Source organism: Panulirus ornatus, chromosome 14 (assembly GCF_036320965.1).
Source record: "Panulirus ornatus isolate Po-2019 chromosome 14, ASM3632096v1, whole genome shotgun sequence".
NCBI classification, from domain to species: Eukaryota; Metazoa; Arthropoda; class Malacostraca; order Decapoda; family Palinuridae; genus Panulirus; species Panulirus ornatus.
In genome coordinates, this window is record NC_092237.1 from 42651763 (window position 1) to 42670591 (window position 18829).

Consider the following 18829-nt stretch of genomic DNA (forward strand, 5'->3'; position numbering starts at 1 on the left):
GCGTCTGGGGTAAACCATAGAAAGTTTCGTGGGGCCAGGATTTGGAAAGGGAGCTGCGGTTTCAGTGCATTATACATGACTGCTAGAGACCAAGTGTGAAAGAATGTGGCCTTTGTTGTCTTTTCCTAGCGCTACTTCACGCATGCGCGGGGGGGAGGGTGGGTGTCATTTCATGTCTTGCGGGGTGGCGACAGGAATGAATAAAGGCAGCAAGTATAAATTATGTACATGTGTATATATGTATATGTCTGTGTATGTATATACATATGTATGTGGGTGGGTTGAGCCATTTTTTTGTCTGTTTCCTTGTGCTACCTCGCTAACGCTTGAGACAACGACAAAGTATATTAAATAAGTAAAAATAAATATAAAAATCATCCCTGGGGAAAGAATACTTCCCATGTATTCCCTGAGTGTTACAGAAGGCGACTAAAAGGGGAGGGAATGCAGGGCTGGAAATCCTCCCTTCCCGTTTATAATTTTACAAATGAAGGAACGTAGAGGTAAGCCAAGTGAGGTTATACCCTCTAAGGCTCACTACTCTGTTCTTAACGCTACCTTTCTAACGCAGGTTAAGGTGAATATGTATGAAAAAAAATGTATATATATATATATATCCCTGGGGATAGGGGAGAAAGAATACTTCCCACACATTCCCGGCATGTCATAGATAGCATCTAAAGGGAACATGAGTGGGGGCAAAAAATCCTCGTATTTTCGTATTCAAACATTCTCAAAGGGGAAACAGAAGAAGGAGACATATGGGGAGTGCTGATCCTCCTCAGAGGCTCAGATTGGGTTGTCTAAATGTGTGTGGATGTAACCAAGATGAGAAAAAAGGAAAGATAGGTAGTATGTTTGAGGAAAGGAACCTAGATGTTTTGGCTCTGAGTGAAACGAAGCTCAAGGGTAAAGGGGAAGAGTGGTTTGGGAATGTTTTTGCGAGTAAAGTCAGGGGTTGGTGAGAGGGCATGAGCAAAGGAGTAGCACCACTCCTGAAACAGGAGTTGTGGGAGTATGTGATAGAGTGTAAGAAAGTAAACTCTAGATTGATACGAATAAAACTGAAAGTGCATGGAGAGAGATGGTTGGTTATTGGTGCCTATGCACTGGGGCATGAGAAGAAAGATCATGAGAGGCAAGTGTTTTGGAAGCAGCTGAGTGAGTGTGTTAGTAGTTTTGATGCACAAGACAGGGTTATAGTGATGGGTGATTTGAATGCAAAGGTGAGTAATGTGGCAGTTGAGGGAATAATTGTTGTACATGGGGTATTCAGTGTTGTAAATGGAAATGGTGAAGAGCTTCTTGATCTATGTGCTGAAAAAGGACTGGTGATTGGGAATACCTGGTTTAAAAAGAGAGATATACGTAAGTATATGAATGTAAGTAGGAGAGAAGGCCAGAGAGCATTATTGGATTATGTGTTAATTGCTAGCCAAGTGAAAGAGACTTTTGGATGTTAATGTGCTGAGAGTTGCAACTGGAGGGATGTCTGATCATTATCTTGTGGAGGTGAAGTTGAAAATTTGTAGAGGTTTTCAGAGAAGAAGAGAGAATGTTGGGGTGAAGAGAGTGGTGAGAGTAAGTGAGCTTGGGAAGGAGACTTGTGTGAGGAAGTACCAGGAGAGATTGAGTGCAGAATGGAAAAACATGAGTGCAAATGATGTAAGGGGTGTCGGGGAGGAATGGGATATATTTAGGGAAGCAGTGATGGCTTGCGCAAAGATGCTTGTGGCATGAGAAAGGTGGGAGGTTGGCAGATTAGAAAGGGTAGTGAGTGGTGGGATGAAGAAGTAAGATTGTTAGTGAAAGAGAAGAGAGAGGCACTTGGATGATTTTTGGAGGGAAATAGTGCAAATGACTGGGAGATGTATTAAAGAAAGAGGCAAGAGGTCAAGAGAAAGGTGCAAGAGGTGAAAAAGAGGGCAAATGAGAGTTGGGTTGAGACAGTATCATTAAATTTTAGGGAGAATAAAAAGATATTTTGGAAGGAGGTAAATAAAGTGCATAAAACAAGAGAACAAATGGGAAAATCGGTAAAGGGGCTAATGGGTAGGTAATAACATGTAGTGGTGATGTGAGGAGAGGAGATGGAGTGAGTATTTTGAAGGTTTGTTGAATGTGTAAGATGATAAAGAGTGGCTGATATAGGGTGTTTTAGTCGAGGTGGTGTGCGAAATGAGGGGGTCAGGGAGAATGATTTGGTAAACAGAGAAGAGGTAGTGAAAGTTTTGTGGAAGATGAAAGCTGGCAAGGCGGCGGGTTTGGATGGTATTGCAGTGGAATTCATTAAAAAAGGTGGTGACTTTGTTGTTGACTGGTTGGTGAGGATATTCAATGTATGTATGGCTTATGGTGAAGTGCCTGAGGATTAGCAGAATGCATGCATAGTGCCAATGTACAAAGGCAAAGGGGATAAAAGAGAGTGTTAAAATTACAGAGGTAGAAGTTTGTTGAGTATTCCTGGGAAATTATATGGGAGGGTATTGATAGAGAGGATAAAGGCATGTACAGAGCATCAGATTGGGGAAGAGCAGTTTAGTTTCAGAAGTGGTAGAGGATGTGAGGATCAAGTGTTTGCTTTGAAGAATGTATGTGTGAAATACTTAGAAAAACAAATGGATTTGTTTATATTCATTTATTATACTTTGTCGCTGTCTCCCGCATTTGTGAGGTAGCGCAAGGAAACAGACAAAAGAATGGCGCAACCCATCCACATACACGTGTATGTACACACACGTCCACACACGCACATATACATACCTATACATTTGAACGTATACATATATATACATACACAGACATATACATGCACATACACATGTACACAATTCATACTTGCTGCCTTTATTCATTCCCATCGCCACCCCACCACACTTAGTCTCTAGCTGTCATGTATAATGCACCGAAACCACAGCTCCCTTTCCTCATCCAGGCCCCACAAAACTTTCCTTGGTTTACCCCAGACACTTCACATGCCTTGGTTCAATCCATCATCCCAGTATACTACATCATTCCAATTCACTCTATTCCTTGCATGCCTTTCACCCTCCTGCATGTTCAGGCCCTGATCGTTCAAAATCGTTCTCCTCGTTCCCTCCACCTCTGACACATATATCGTTTTTGTCAATCTTTCCTCACTCATTCTCTCCATGTGACCAAACCATTTCAAAACACCCTCTTCTGCTCTCTCAACCACACTCTTTTTATTGTCACACATCTCTCTTACCCTTTCATTACTTACTCGATCAAACCACCTCACACTACATATTGTCCTCAAACATCTCACTTCCAACACATCCACCCTCCTCTGCACAACACTATCTATAGCCCACGCCTCGCAACCATATAACATTACTGGAGCCACAATTTCTTCAAACATACACATTTTTGCTTTCCGAGATAATGTTCTCACCTTCCACACATTTTTCAACACTCCCAGAACATTTGCCCCCTTCCCTACCCTATGACACTTCCGCTTCCATGGTTCCATCCGCTGCCAAATCCTCTCCCAGATATCTAAAACATTTCACTTCCTCCAGTTTTCTCCATTCAAACTTACCTCCCAATTGACTTGTCCCTCAACCCTACTGTACCTAATAACTTTGCTCTTATTCACATTTACTCTCAGCTTTCTTCTTTCACACACTTTACCAAACTCAGTCACCAGCTTCTGCAGTTTCTCACATGAATCAGCCACCAGCGCTGTATCATCAGCGAACAACAACTGACTCACTTCCCAAGCTCTCTCATCCACAACAGACTGCATACTTGCCCCTCTCTCCAAAACTTTTGCATTCACCTCCCTAACAACCCCATCCATACACAAATTAAACACCTATGGAGACATGTCGCACCCCTGCCGCAAACCGACATTCACTGAGAATCAGTCACTTTCCTCTATCCCTACTAGTACACTTGCCTTACATCCTCGATACAAACTTTTCACTGCTTCTAACAACTTGCCTCCGACACCATATATTCTTAATACCTTCCACAGAGCATCTCTGTCAACTCTATCATATGCCTTCTCCAGATCCATAAATGCTACATACAAATCCATCTGCTTTTCTAAGTATTTCTCACATACATTCTTCAAAGCAAACACCTGATCCACACATCCTCTACCACTTCTGAAACCACACTGCTCTTCCCCAATCTGATGCTCTGTACATGCCTTCACCCTCCCATATAATTTCCCGGGAATGCTCAACAAACTTATACCTCTGTAATTTAAGCACTCACCCTTATGGATGGAGTGATAAAAAAAGATGAAATCGAAACTAGGGAACGGGGGTGCAGTCAAAGTTTGGTGGTGAGGTATGGTGGCGAGTGGCAAGCCTGCTTATGTGTGATACTGTGTTGTTTTCTGAGAGTGAACAGTTTTTGCTGAAGGTTGCATGTTTTATGACGTGTGTGAACATAGATTATTGAAAGTATATGCAAGTAAAAGTACTGTAATGGTGTCAGAAAGGCAGAAAGGAAATGAAGATAAGTACAAGTAAAAGTAGAGTAATGGTGTTTGAAAGGAAACTGAGTGAAAGTACAGATTTTGTACAACCATATAAAGTGAAAGAAGAAAGTGTAATACATTGCCTTTGGATATGGAGGAGAAAGACCAGAAGAGGCAAAGGAATATAAGTATTCAGGGGCTGTCGTGGGCAAGTGTGGTGATATGGGAGAGAGCAGTTAATGGTAGAAAAGTCATTAGGTTCCTTTCCAAAATAATGAAGGGTAGAGGTGTAAGTATGGAAATGAAGAGAAAATTAGGGAACAGCATAGTCTTCCCACCCCTAACCTATACAGCTGTAACACAGACATAGTCTAGAATCAAGGCTGAGGAAATGAACTGTTTGAGAGTAGCATGTGGTGCTAACTACAGAAAAGGAAGAAAGAAGTGAAGGAGTGTATGAGAGATGTGGTATAGCAGGGTATGCAATGGGAATAAATTGTGGAGTGGTAGAGTGGGTGAAATGTAATACTTTGAAGTGGTTTGGGCACATGGAAAGAATGCAAGGTGGGGAGCTTATAAGGAGAGTGTGTGACAGTGCAATTAAAGGGGTTGATGTGAGAGGAAGACTGCCTGTGATGCAGGGAAATAGAGTGGAAGAATACTGAGGAAGAGAAATGGTGGAGGAATGCGTAGAACAGTGTATGTTCTCCTGTACAAATTTTATATCCTTCTTTGACTATCTAAACTCCTGCCATGAGCCTGTGACATCATCTCACCCACAAGCCAAGATCCTCTGCCTTGGGGATTTCAACATTCACCGCACAGAATGGTTGAATTCCCCCATACGGATGGCAGAAGGATTGAAGCCCTCACATTCTCCATTCTCAATGATTTTGAGCACATTATCTCTCACCCTACCCATATTCCTGACTGCTGCGACCACTGGATATGTTTTTCACCTCTAGTCCATCCTGATGTAAATACACAATCTCGCCCCTAATTAGTTCATCTGATCACACTTTCATAAATGTATCTATTCTAATGGTACCTCCCCGTCCAGCAGCCCCATAGTTCTAAGTGTAAGTACTGGCACCTCGACAAAGCTGACTGGAATAATTTATGTATCTTCTTACTTTCCTTGGGTAAATTACAGTCTTCTATGTGGTGATGCTTTTGTCTCTGCCAAATGCATAGCAAATATTACTCTTGTAAGAATGGAAGCATTTATCCCCTCTTCCTCTAGGACAACCTCTTCATCCAATCCATGGTTCAACCATTCCTGTTCTGAGACCACTCAGGCAAGGAATCATCAGGCATATCAGGCTTGGAAAAACTTTCCTTCCTCTGGCTCCCATTCAACTTTTATCACTGCCTGTAATCACCACAAGCACATTATCCACAAGGAAAAGTATTCCTTTATTCATAGTAAGTGCGATAACCTCTGTTTGTCATCTACTGATAGGTCTTTCTGATCTTTAGCTAAGGGCATCTCTAATAAGTTCTGTCTCTACCTTCACTTCACTTTTCCTCTCTGACAATACTATAGCTATCTCTCCCATTGACAAAGCAGCTCTCTTTGGTTCCAGTTTCTCTTCTAACTCCACCTTGGATGACTCTAACATTCCTTCACCCCCTGATGCTCCTTTTACTAATCCTATGCCCTTTCCTGTAATCTCTTTTCTGACTGTCTGAAAAGCACTCCTTTCTCTGGACACAAGCAAGGCTTTTGGTCCTAATGGCATCCATCCCCATATGATGAAAGAGTGTGCCTCTGAACTTGCACTGTGCTTGCTGGTCTGTTCTGTTTCTGTTTAAAAATCAAAACTTTTCCTTCTCCTTGGAAGGTTGCACCGATACATCCCATCCTTAAGAAGGGTGATTGTTCTGCCCCTCTAACTATTGTCCTGTTGCTTTGACATCTACTATTTCCAAAGTCTTTGAATCCCTCCTCAACTCCCATACCCTTAAACACCTCAAAAATCCCAGTTTTCTCTCTGATCACCGGTATGGCTTCCATAAGGCAAGATCCACTGGTGATATTCTTTCCTATCTTACTAATATCTGGTCATCATCCCTAAAAGACTTTGGGGAGAGATGTGTAGTTGCCCTTAACATATCTAAGGCTTTTGCAGGGTGTGGCATTGGGGTCTCATCTCTAAGCTTCCCTCTTTTGGCTTCCTTCCCTCGGAATGCTCCTTTATATCTAGCTTCCTCTCTGACTGATCTATCTCTGTGGTTCTTGACAGATCAGCCTCCCCAATTTTCTCCATCAACAGTGGTGTCCCTCAAGGTTCAGTCCTGTCCCCTACACATTTTCTCCTTTATTTTCAATGATTTCCTTTCCTCCACAAATAATCTAATGCACTCACACACTGACGACTAAACACTGCATTCATCCTCATCCTTCAATTTTGCTCCCTCCTCTCTCACTCAGTCTGCATCTCGACACAGCTTCCTCAACAAACTCAGGCTTTTATAGGATATCTCAGTGGGTAGAAAAAATATTGTGAAGTTTAATACTTCCAAGACCCAGTCTCTACCCATCTCTCTAACAAAAACTCCTCACAACTCTCGTCTCTCATTTGATTGTTCTCTAATTCCACCTCTTGACTTAATTAACATAGTTGGTATTATTGTAACATCCACTCTTTCTTAGAAACCCCACATTACAGGAATTGCTAAGTCTGCCTCTAAGAAAACTGGGTGTCCTGTTTAGATGTTGAAACTACTCCACTGAACAGTTGCTAAATTTATACAAGGGACTGATTCATCCTTGTATGGAGTACTGCTCTCACATTTGGGGTGGTTCTAGCTCTGCATTCTTACTTGACAGAGTTGAGTTGAAAGCAGTCCGCCTTATAAACTGTCCAAGGCTTACTTCCAAATGTGACCCCCTTGCCCTACACTGCAATATTGGTTCACTTTCCCTCTTTTTTGGGTATCACTTTGGTTTTTGTTCCCCGAGAGCTGGCTGCTTGTGCACCCTTACCACTATCTAGATCACACAATACTTGGGAAGCTGCTGCATCACACGATTACTGTGTGGGCATCAGCGCCTCAAGGTTGGGCTGTTTTGATACCTGTTTCTTTCTCTACAAGTCAAAGCTCTGAAACTCTCTGCCTTCTCATGTCTTTCCCATTTCAAAGGAAAAAGGACAGGTTTTTCAGTTTCTCCAAAACTTGTAAATACTTTCCCTTGTTTCTTTTTCCATTTCATAATTCTCTCTATATTTCAATTAAATCCTGGCCCTGATATGGACTTTAGTCCATGACTAGAGCTTTAAAAAAAAAAGTGGAGAGACTTGCCATGGCCACCCCATTTATGAACCTTTCCTTCCTGCTTTTCTTTTTTACATAACCACCCCCTTACTTTTCATCCAAGATGGCCATAACTGGATCATATGTTTGTGTCATGTTGACCACTTATTATTATTATTTTTATTTATTTTGCTTTGTCGGTCTCCCGCGGTTGCGAGGTAGCGCAAGGAAACAGACGAAAGAAATGGCCCAACCCAACCCCTTCACAATGTACATACATACACGTCCACACACGCAAATATACATACCTATACATCTCAATGTACACATATATATACACACACACAGACACATACATATATACCCATGCACACAATTCACACTGTCTGCCTTTATTCATTCCCATCGCCACCTCGCCACACATGGAATACCGTCCCCATCCCCCCTCATGTGTGCAAGGTAGCACTAGGAAAAGACAACAAAGGCCCCATTCGTTCACTCTCAGTCTCTAGCTGTCATGCAATAATGCCCGAAACCACAGCTCCCTTTCCACATCCAGGCCCAACACAACTTTCCATGGTTTACCCCAGACGCTTCACATGCCCTGATTCAATCCACTGACAGCACGTCAACCCCAGTATACCACATCGATCCAATTCACTCTATTCTTTGCCCGCCTTTCACCCTCCTGCATGTTCAGGCCCCGATCACACAAAATCTTTTTCACTCCATCTTTACACCTCCAATTTGGTCTCCCACTTCTCCTCGTTCCCTCAACCTCCGACACATATATCCTCTTGGTCAATCTTTCCTCACTCATTCTCTCCATGTGCCCAAACCATTTCAAAACACCCTCTTCTGCTCTCTCAACCACGCTCTTTTTATTTCCACACATCTCTCTTACCCTTACATTACTTACTTGATCAAACCACCTCACACCACACATTGTCCTCAAACATCTCATTTCCAGCACATCCACCCTCCTGCGCACAACTCTATCCATAGCCCACACCTCGCAGCCATACAACATTGTTGGAACCACTATTCCTTCAAACATACCCATTTTTGCTTTCCGAGATAATGTTCTCGACTTCCACACATTCTTCAAGGCTCCCAGGATTTTCTCCCCCTCCCCCACCCTATGATTCACTTCCGCTTCCATGGTTCCATCTGCTGCCAGATCCACTCCCAGATATCTAAAACACTTTACTTCCTCCAGGTTTTCTCCATTCAAACTTACCTCCCAATTGACTTGACCCTCAACCCTACTGTACCTAATAACCTTGCTCTTATTCACATTTACTCTTAACTTTCTTCTTTCACACACTTTACCAAACTCAGTCACCAGCTTCTGCAGTTTCTCGCATGAATCAGCCACCAGCGCTGTATCATCAGCGAACAACAACTGACTCACTTCCCAAGCTCTCTCATCCACAACAGACTTCATACTTGCCCCTCTTTCCAAAACTCTTGCATTCACCTCCCTAACAACCCCATCCATAAACAAATTAAACAACCATGGAGACATCACACACCTCTGCCGCAAACCTACATTCACTGAGAACTAATCACTTTCCTCTCTTCTTACACGTACACATGCCTTACATCCTCGATAAAGCCTTTTCACTGCTTCCAACAACTTGCCTCCCACACCATATATTCTTAATACCTTCCACAGAGCATCTCTATCAGCTCTATCATATGCCCTCTCCAGATCCATAAGTGCTACATACAAATCCATTTGCTTTTCTAAGTATTTCTCACATACATTCTTCAAAGCAAACACCTGATCCACACATCCTCTACCACTTCTGAAACCACACTGCTCTTCCCCAATCTGATGCTCTGTACATGCCTGCACCCTCTCAATCAATACCCTCCCATATAATTTACCAGAAATACTCAACAAACTTATACCTCTGTAATTTCAGCACTCACTCTTATCCCCTTTGCCTTTGTACAATGACTATTATATTTTACTATTTATTTATTTATTTTACTTTGTCGCTGTCTCCCGCGTCAGCGAGGTAGCGCAAGGAAACAGACGAAAGAATGGCCCAACCCGCCCACATACACATGTATATACATACACGTCCACACACGCAAATATACATACCTATACATCTCAATGTACACATATATATACACACACAGACATATACATATATACACATGTACATAATTCATAGTCTACCTTTATTTGTTCTCATCGCCACCTCCCCACACATGTAATAACAACCCCCTTCCCCCTCATGTGTGCGAGGTAGCGCTAGGAAAAGACACCAAAGGCCCCATTCGTTCACACTTAGTCTCTAGCTGTCATGTAATAATTGACTATTAAAAAAAGAGAAAAAGATCCTCTCACCTTATAAAACTTAACAAAGGATCAGAGTAATGCTTTTGTATTTGAATTACTCCATTTTGAAAAAATAGGCTGATTTTCAACTGCTTCATTTGACATTTTCTGCTACAACCTAACAGCACAAGATATAGAATTCACTTGTGAATTTCAAAATCATTGTATCTAGCAGTTACAACAACTTAAAGTCAATTCATCCCTAATTCTTGTAACACCACATAAATTGATTTTTTTTTTTTTTTTTATACTTTGTCGCTGTCTCCCGCGTTTGCGAGGTAGCGCAAGGAAACAGACGAAAGAAATGGCCCAACCCCCCCCCATACACATGTACATACACACGTCCACACACGCAAATATACATACCTACACAGCTTTCCATGGTTTACCCCAGACGCTTCACATGCCTTGATTCAATCCACTGACAGCACGTCAACCCCTGTATACCACATCGCTCCAATTCACTCTATTCCTTGCCCTCCTTTCACCCTCCTGCATGTTCAGGCCCCGATCACACAAAATCTTTTTCACTCCATCTTTCCACCTCCAATTTGGTCTCCCTCTTCTCCTCGTTCCCTCCACCTCCGACACATATATCCTCTTGGTCAATCTTTCCTCACTCATTCTCTCCATGTGCCCAAACCATTTCAAAACACCCTCTTCTGCTCTCTCAACCACGCTCTTTTTATTTCCACACATCTCTCTTACCCTTACGTTACTTACTCGATCAAACCACCTCACACCACACATTGACCTCAAACATCTCATTTCCAGCACATCCATCCTCCTGCGCACAACTCTATCCATAGCCCACGCCTCGCAACCATACAACATTGTTGGAACCACTATTCCTTCAAACATACCCATTTTTGCTTTCCGAGATAATGTTCTCGACTTCCACACATTTTTCAAGGCTCCCAAAATTTTCGCCCCCTCCCCCACCCTATGATCCACTTCCGCTTCCATGGTTCCATCCGCTGACAGATCCACTCCCAGATATCTAAAACACTTCACTTCCTCCAGTTTTTCTCCATTCAAACTCACCTCCCAATTGACTTGACCCTCAACCCTACTGTACCTAATAACCTTGCTCTTATTCACATTTACTCTTAACTTTCTTCTTCCACACACTTTACCAAACTCAGTCACCAGCTTCTGCAGTTTCTCACATGAATCAGCCACCAGCGCTGTATCATCAGCGAACAACAACTGACTCACTTCCCAAGCTCTCTCATCCCCAACAGACTTCATACTTGCCCCTCTTTCCAGGACTCTTGCATTTACCTCCCTAACAACCCCATCCATAAACAAATTAAACAACCATGGAGACATCACACCCCTGCCGCAAACCTACATTCACTGAGAACCAATCACTTTCCTCTCTTCCTACACGTACACATGCCTTACATCCTCGATAAAAACTTTTCACTGCTTCTAACAACTTGCCTCCCACACCATATATTCTTAATACCTTCCACAGAGCTTCTCTATCAACTCTATCATATGCCTTCTCCAGATCCATAAATGCTACATACAAATCCATTTGCTTTTCTAAGTATTTCTCACATACATTCTTCAAAGCAAACACCTGATCCACACCTCCTCTACCACTTCTGAAACCGCACTGCTCTTCCCCAATCTGATGCTCTGTACATGACTTCACCCTCTCAATCAATACCCTCCCATATAATTTACCAGGAATACTCAACAAACTTATACCTCTGTAATTTGAGCACTCACTCTTATCCCCTTTGCCTTTGTACAATGGCACTATGCACGCATTCCGCCAATCCTCAGGCACCTCACCATGAGTCATACATACATTAAATAACCTTACCAACCAGTCAACAATACAGTCACCCCCTTTTTTAATAAATTCCACTGCAATACCATCCAAACCTGCTGCCTTGCCGGCTTTCATCTTCCGCAAAGCTTTTACTACCTCTTCTCTGTTTACCAAATCATTTTCCCTAACCCTCTCACTTTGCACACCACCTCGACCAAAACACCCTATATCTGCCACTCTGTCATCAGACACATTCAACAAACCTTCAAAATACTCATTCCATCTCCTTCTCACATCACCACTACTTGTTATCACCTCCCCATTTACGCCCTTCACTGAAGTTCCCATTTGCTCCCTTGTCTTACGCACCCTATTTACCTCCTTCCAGAACATCTTTTTATTCTCCCTAAAATTTACTGATAGTCTCTCACCCCAACTCTCATTTGCCCTTTTTTTCACCTCTTGCACCTTTCTCTTGACCTCCTGTCTCTTTCTTTTATACTTCTCCCACTCAATTGCATTTTTTCCCTGCAAAAATCGTCCAAATGCCTCTCTCTTCTCTTTCACTAATACTCTTACTTCTTCATCCCACCACTCACTACCCTTTCTAAACAGCCCACCTGCTACTCTTCTCATGCCACAAGCATCTTTTGCGCAATCCATCACTGATTCCCTAAATACATCCCATTCCTCCCCCACTCCCCTTACTTCCATTGTTCTCACCTTTTTCCATTCTGTACACAGTCTCTCCTGGTACTTCCCCACACAGGTCTCCTTCCCAAGCTCACTTACTCTCACCACCTTCTTCACCCCAACATTCACTCCTCTTTTCTGAAAACCCATACTAATCTTCACCTTAGCCTCCACAAGATAATGATCAGACATCCCTCCAGTTGCACCTCTCAGCACATTAACATCCAAAAGTCTCTCTTTCGCACGCCTGTCAATTAACACGTAATCCAATAACGCTCTCTGGCCATCTCTCCTACTTACATAAGTATACTTATGTATATCTCGTTTTTTAAACCAGGTATTCCCAATCATCAGTCCTTTTTCAGCACATAAATCTACAAGCTCTTCACCATTTCCATTTACAACACTGAACACCCCATGCATACCAATTATTCCCTCAACTGCCACATTACTCACCTTTGCATTCAAATCACCCATCACTATAACCCGGTCTCGTGCATCAAAACCGCTAACACACTCATTCAGCTGCTCCCAAAACACTTGCCTCTCATGATCTTTCTTCTCATGCCCAGGTGCATATGCACCAATAATCACCCACCTCTCTCCATCAACTTTCAATTTTACCCATATTAATCGAGAATTTACTTTCTTACATTCTATCACATACTCCCACAACTCCTGTTTCAGGAGTATTGCTACTCCTTCCCTTGCTCTTGTCCTCTCACTAACCCCTGACTTCACTCCCCAGACATTTCCAAACCACTCTTCCCCTTTACCCTTGAGCTTCGTTTCACTCAGAGCCAAAACATCCAGGTTCCTTTCCTCAAACATACTACCTATCTCTCCTTTTTTCACATCTTGGTTACATCCACACACATTTAGGCACCCCACTCTGAGCCTTCGAGGAGGATGATCACTCCCCGCGTGACTCCTTCTTCTGTTTCCCATTTTAGAAAGTTAATACAAGGAGGGGAGGATTTCCGGCCCCCCGCTCCCGTCCCCTCTAGTCGCTTTCTACGACACGCGAGGAATACGTGGGAAGTATTCTTTCACCCCTATCCCCAGGGATAATATACATATATATATACATATACACACACACACACATACACACACATACGCACATACACACACACACACACACATACATATATATACATATGAAAAATGTAAGAAACAATTTAGAAAACAAACTTTTAGCTTGAAATGAATGAAAAAAAATGAATGTCACATAATGGTTCAACCTCTGGCTATGGAAAAGGAAATGTACAATTTATTCACACAAACGTCAATAGCAGTTCTCATCAATTTCACCACTGTATCAATAAGCTTCAATGTCTAAGCTACATTTTTCTCCAACTTCACTATTTAAATTGATATAACTAATATTTGTCAGCATGTACATTCCACTCTCGAAAACCTGAAAAGTACAATCTAGATCTAAAAAAACAATTCCTCAAAATCTGAGTTCTAGCAAAAGCACTGCCACGGAGCAAGTTAATCTAGGTCATACAACCAGTAACAATCCAAATGTGAATGAAACTTTGATTACTTTTCTCCAATCTTCTCTAAATCTACCATACTACTCTTTCAACATTCATGGTCCACAGATCTTTCCTATAGACTGTACACAACTGGATAGTCCTCCTGGCTTATATCACAATCCTTAGAAAATCAGTGAGAATCCTCCTCCTTCATAACAACTTCACATTTCACAACAATGTGATGCCCCATCTCAAACTAAAAGGCAATGTGAGGCCTTCATTACATGAAAGAATGTGATCAGTGTGAAAAGCTTTTCTGGTACTTACCTAGTACTGTGTACGAGTTCAGTATTACTACCCTAGTGAGGAAAGAATGACTCGACACCAATTAAATTATTTCAAGGAGCCATGATTGGTTGGCCCAATAAACAAAATTGCTAGGTATGCTAGAAACTCTTAAACTCTTAAACATCAAGTTTCCTGCCTAAATTTCAAAACCATTAGGTGATGGCCAAAATTGCAGTCAACAATAATTTCTTCCAACAGTCAGCCATCCTCCAGCAATGCCAATTAGAATATATTTCTCAGTTTTCTAGGTAGGAAACAGCAGCTTTTGGCACAATTTGGAATACCAGGCAGATTATGATCTTGAATTATTTGACACTGATGGTCTCTCTTTGGATCATGAGAAAAATTAATTTGTGGACACTGACTCTTCCAGCATTGAAAATTTACTGAGATAAGGCAAGAGAAGGTTTACTAGCACAGGTTGAGGCAGTGTTTCCAGCACCTGCCTTACCCTGAAAATAATGTGTCAGACTAGTGCAGCTAATAACTTCACAAACTTATATAGTTTTGCTGTTAAGAAAACATTAACAGTGAATCACACAGATTATAACAAGATAAGACTTATCATATCTGTAAGACCATAATCAGTAATCAGTTTTTTGGAGTGGTAAAAATGAACAATAAGACATACACAATGGCAACTCACGTGACACTCAGGTCTCATCTCAACACTTTCAAGTGTACTGTGTTAGAACATTTCCAAAACTTACACACATAACCAAATAAATGAAAGTAGTGGACAAAATATACTTCTGATATTTTGTTTGTTTTTTCACTGTTATATGAAAATTTCTGAAACATGAGGTAAGGTACATATGTTAAATAACCTGAGAAACATGAATTTTGAGGGTTGGAAAGGAAAACTTTGTGAGATGTTTAAGGGTAAAGGCTTTTTGTTTCAGGGTCCAACAACTTGGCATTAACAGGAATACCTATATCCAGTATGCTCAATCACATGCAGAGAAGAAAAACACATATTTTTAATATTGAAATAAAAAATGCATGCATTAACAAGCTCCCAGCCAGGGAGGCACATCACCAGCACTACCAGCCTGGGTACTAGTGGGGTTAGTGAAGGCTGCACAGTGAACCAGCACTTCAGTGGTTATTGACCTGCACTCCACTGACCTAAATAGTTGTCTTTTCTTTCTGCCTCACCCACACATTAACAGCTGGCATTCTGTTCACAAACACACAATTTCTCCTTGTCATACATAATGCATGACAACACTTAATTCATATATCTCATTCTTTGTAGCTTTACCTTTTCCTGCATTGTGCACAGTGCACTAGCCCTGCCTTATGGCAAAATGGTAGAAATAATAGATAGAAATAGTAGGTAGGAACATTTGATAAGAGCATTAGAAAGAAACATAGGTAGAAGTAGTAGATAGGAACAATGGGCAGAAACATTAGTTAGACACATTAGGTAAAAGCAGTTGGCAGGAACATTAGATAGAAGCCTTTGAAAATATTGCACGAGTTGCCCTTTGCTAGTGGCCTGTTAAGACTGAGGCATTAACAGCTAAAAAGCAGCACTGGAGTTCACCAGTTATGAAGACTCTTTTTGCTACGACCACACCCATGAGGCAGTTTCTGAAGGGAATGGGCATCAGAGAAGTATGTAAATAGATAGACAAGTACATGTACTTAAAAAATTTTTAAGTGACAGCATCATGCCTGAGAATGGAACTCTATACAAATGTTGCAAGAACTTCTGTATATATATATATTTTGATGCTAATGAATACATTTAGCTTATCTTGAGATTAATTATCATATACCAAAGGCAACATACACACTGACCTTAAAGTAAATCATTTGTGTCCAACCAATAATTTTGTAACAAAATTCACAATACAGTAAACTCTAGATTTAACGGACCCCAACATAATGGATGTGGGATTTAATTGACCAGACAAATGATAATACATTTATTAATAATAATTCAAAGAATTAAAAAAAGAAAATAAAAAAATCTTAAACAATGCACCATGTGCATTTCATATTGCACTTGTTTTTGGTAGTGTGGGGTATACTTATTTGCTTTGTTTCAGTCTCAGGTTGCCTCAAGCTACCATGCACTTAGGTTGTATATAGAGCATTGTGACTTTATTTATTAAATAATTTTGCAATCCTTACAATTCAAAATGGCATCAAGTGATAGAGGAGTTAAAAGAAAGCATGTGAAATGTACACTGTACAGTATATTGTATTAAAAATGGCCCACAGGTACATTCTTAATTTAACAGACTTTTGGCATTAACGGACACCCCTGTCCTCCTATTAGTCCGTTCAATCAAGGGTTTACAGTATTTCATATCATACTGAATCCAGATCATCATGACTATAAAACCACTCTAAAAGTGAAAATTTTCTTCCTTATTGCCCCCTTTATTCCATAAACAGCAATATCTTGCCTTAATACAATGGAACCTGATTTAGTTTTTTTTGTCTTACCTAAACCCCAGTAATTTCTTCGACCTAGTGCCTTCCTTTTCTTTCTAACCCTCTTCTTTTTCTAATCAAGCATCTTGATTACTTTAGTTGAAGCCCCAACCTCATTCTTTTCATGTGCATTCGTGTTTCACAGTCAAAGCCCCACCTTCATTCTTTTCATGTGCATTCATGTTTCACAGTTAGCATAAATGCACATTCCTTCAGCAGGGTTTTAAACATAATAATTGTATTTTTCATACTCTCAGGTAATGTATTTTTTTTGTAATATACTTTGTCGCTGTCTCCCTATTAGTGAGGTAGCGCAAGGAAACAGATGAAAGAATGGCCCAACCCACCCACATACACATGTATATACATACACGTCCTCACACGCACATATACATACATATAAATTTCAACATTTACATATATATACATACACAGACATATACATATATACACATGTACACAATTCATACTTGCTGCCTTTATTCATTCCCGTCGCCACCCTGCCACACATGCAATGACACCCCCTACCCCCGCACGTGCGTGAGGTAGCACTAGGAGAAGACAACAAAGGCCACACTCGTTCACTCTCAGTCTCTGGCTGTCATGTATAATGCACGAAACCACAGATCCCTTTCCACATCCACGCCCCACAAAACTTTCCATGGTTTACCCCAAATGCTTCACATGCCCTGGTTCAATCCATTGACAGCACGTCGACCCCGGTATACCACATCGTTCCAATTCACTCTATTCCTTGCACACCTTTCACCCTCCTGCATGTTCAGGCCCCAATCACTCAAAATCTTTTTTACTCCATTCTTCCACCTCCAATTTGGTCGCCCATTTCTCCTCATTCCCTCCACCTCTGACACATACATCCTCTGTTAATCATTCCTCACTCATTCTCTCCATGTGACCAAACCAATTCAATACACAGGCCCAACCCACCCACATACACATGTATATACATACACCTCCACACACGCACATATACATACATATACATTTCAACGTATACATATATATACATACACAGACATATACATATATACACATGTACATAATTCATACTTGCTGCCTTTATTCATTCCGGTCGCCACCCCACCACACATGAAATGACAACCCCTAACCCCGCACGTGCGCGAGGTAGCACTAAGAAAAGACAATAAAGGCCACATTCGTTCACACTCAGTCTCTAGCTGTCATGTATAATGCACTGAAACCACAGATCCCTTTCCACATCAAGGCCCCACAAAACTTTCCATGGTTTACCCCAAACGCTTCACATGCCCTGGTTCAATCCATTGACAGCACGTCAACCCCAGTATACCACATCATTCCAATTCACTCTATTCCTTGCACACCTTTCACCCTCCTGCATGTTCAGGCCCCGATCGCTCAAAATCTTTTTTACTCCATCCTTCCACCTCCAATTTGGTCTCCCATTTCTCCTCGTTCCCTCCACATACATCCTCTGTCAATCTTTCCTCACTCATTCTCTCCATGTGACCAAACCATTTCAATACACTGTCTTCTGCTCTCTCAACCACACTTTTTATTACCACACATCTCTCTTACCCTTTCATTACTTACTAGATCAAATGACCTCGCACCACACATTGTCCTAAAACATCTCATTTCCAACACATCCACTCTCCTCCGCACAACCCTATCAATAGCCCACACCTCGCAACCATGTAAGGTAATGTATATAGACAAAACTATTTCAGGAAGATTCTGCTTGCATGTCTGCTTTAAATAGCAAGCAGCATATGTAATGCAAATTTAGACTCTTTCATGAAAGAACAATACATTCAGTATAAAAAAAAGCAGGGATTCAACTGAGAAGTAAGTTCTTGGCCCTTACAATAATTGCAGTGCTGTGACTGAGTAAACAGCTATATCTTGCCATTATACAATACAACCTGATTTAGTTTTTTGTTTTACATAACTAAACCCCTCAGTAATTTCAATAACCTATTTGTTTTCCTCTTCCTTCCAAC

The 18829-nt window shown here is 41.3% G+C and overlaps 1 protein-coding gene across 16 annotated transcripts in view; it reads right to left on the minus strand.

Annotated features, from left to right (window-relative positions):
• LOC139753355 (solute carrier family 22 member 15-like) overlaps nt 1-18829 on the minus strand; it is a 269065-nt gene that overhangs the window by 204142 nt on the left and 46094 nt on the right. Inside the window, exon 1 of one of the 16 annotated variants that reach the window (XM_071669727.1) lies at nt 14358-14919. The exons of the other annotated variants lie outside the window; for them this stretch is intronic. The gene's annotated coding sequence lies outside the window, so the exon portion shown is untranslated. Of the gene's footprint in view, nt 1-14357; nt 14920-18829 lie in introns of those variants that run through there. 16 annotated transcript variants of the gene reach the window in all.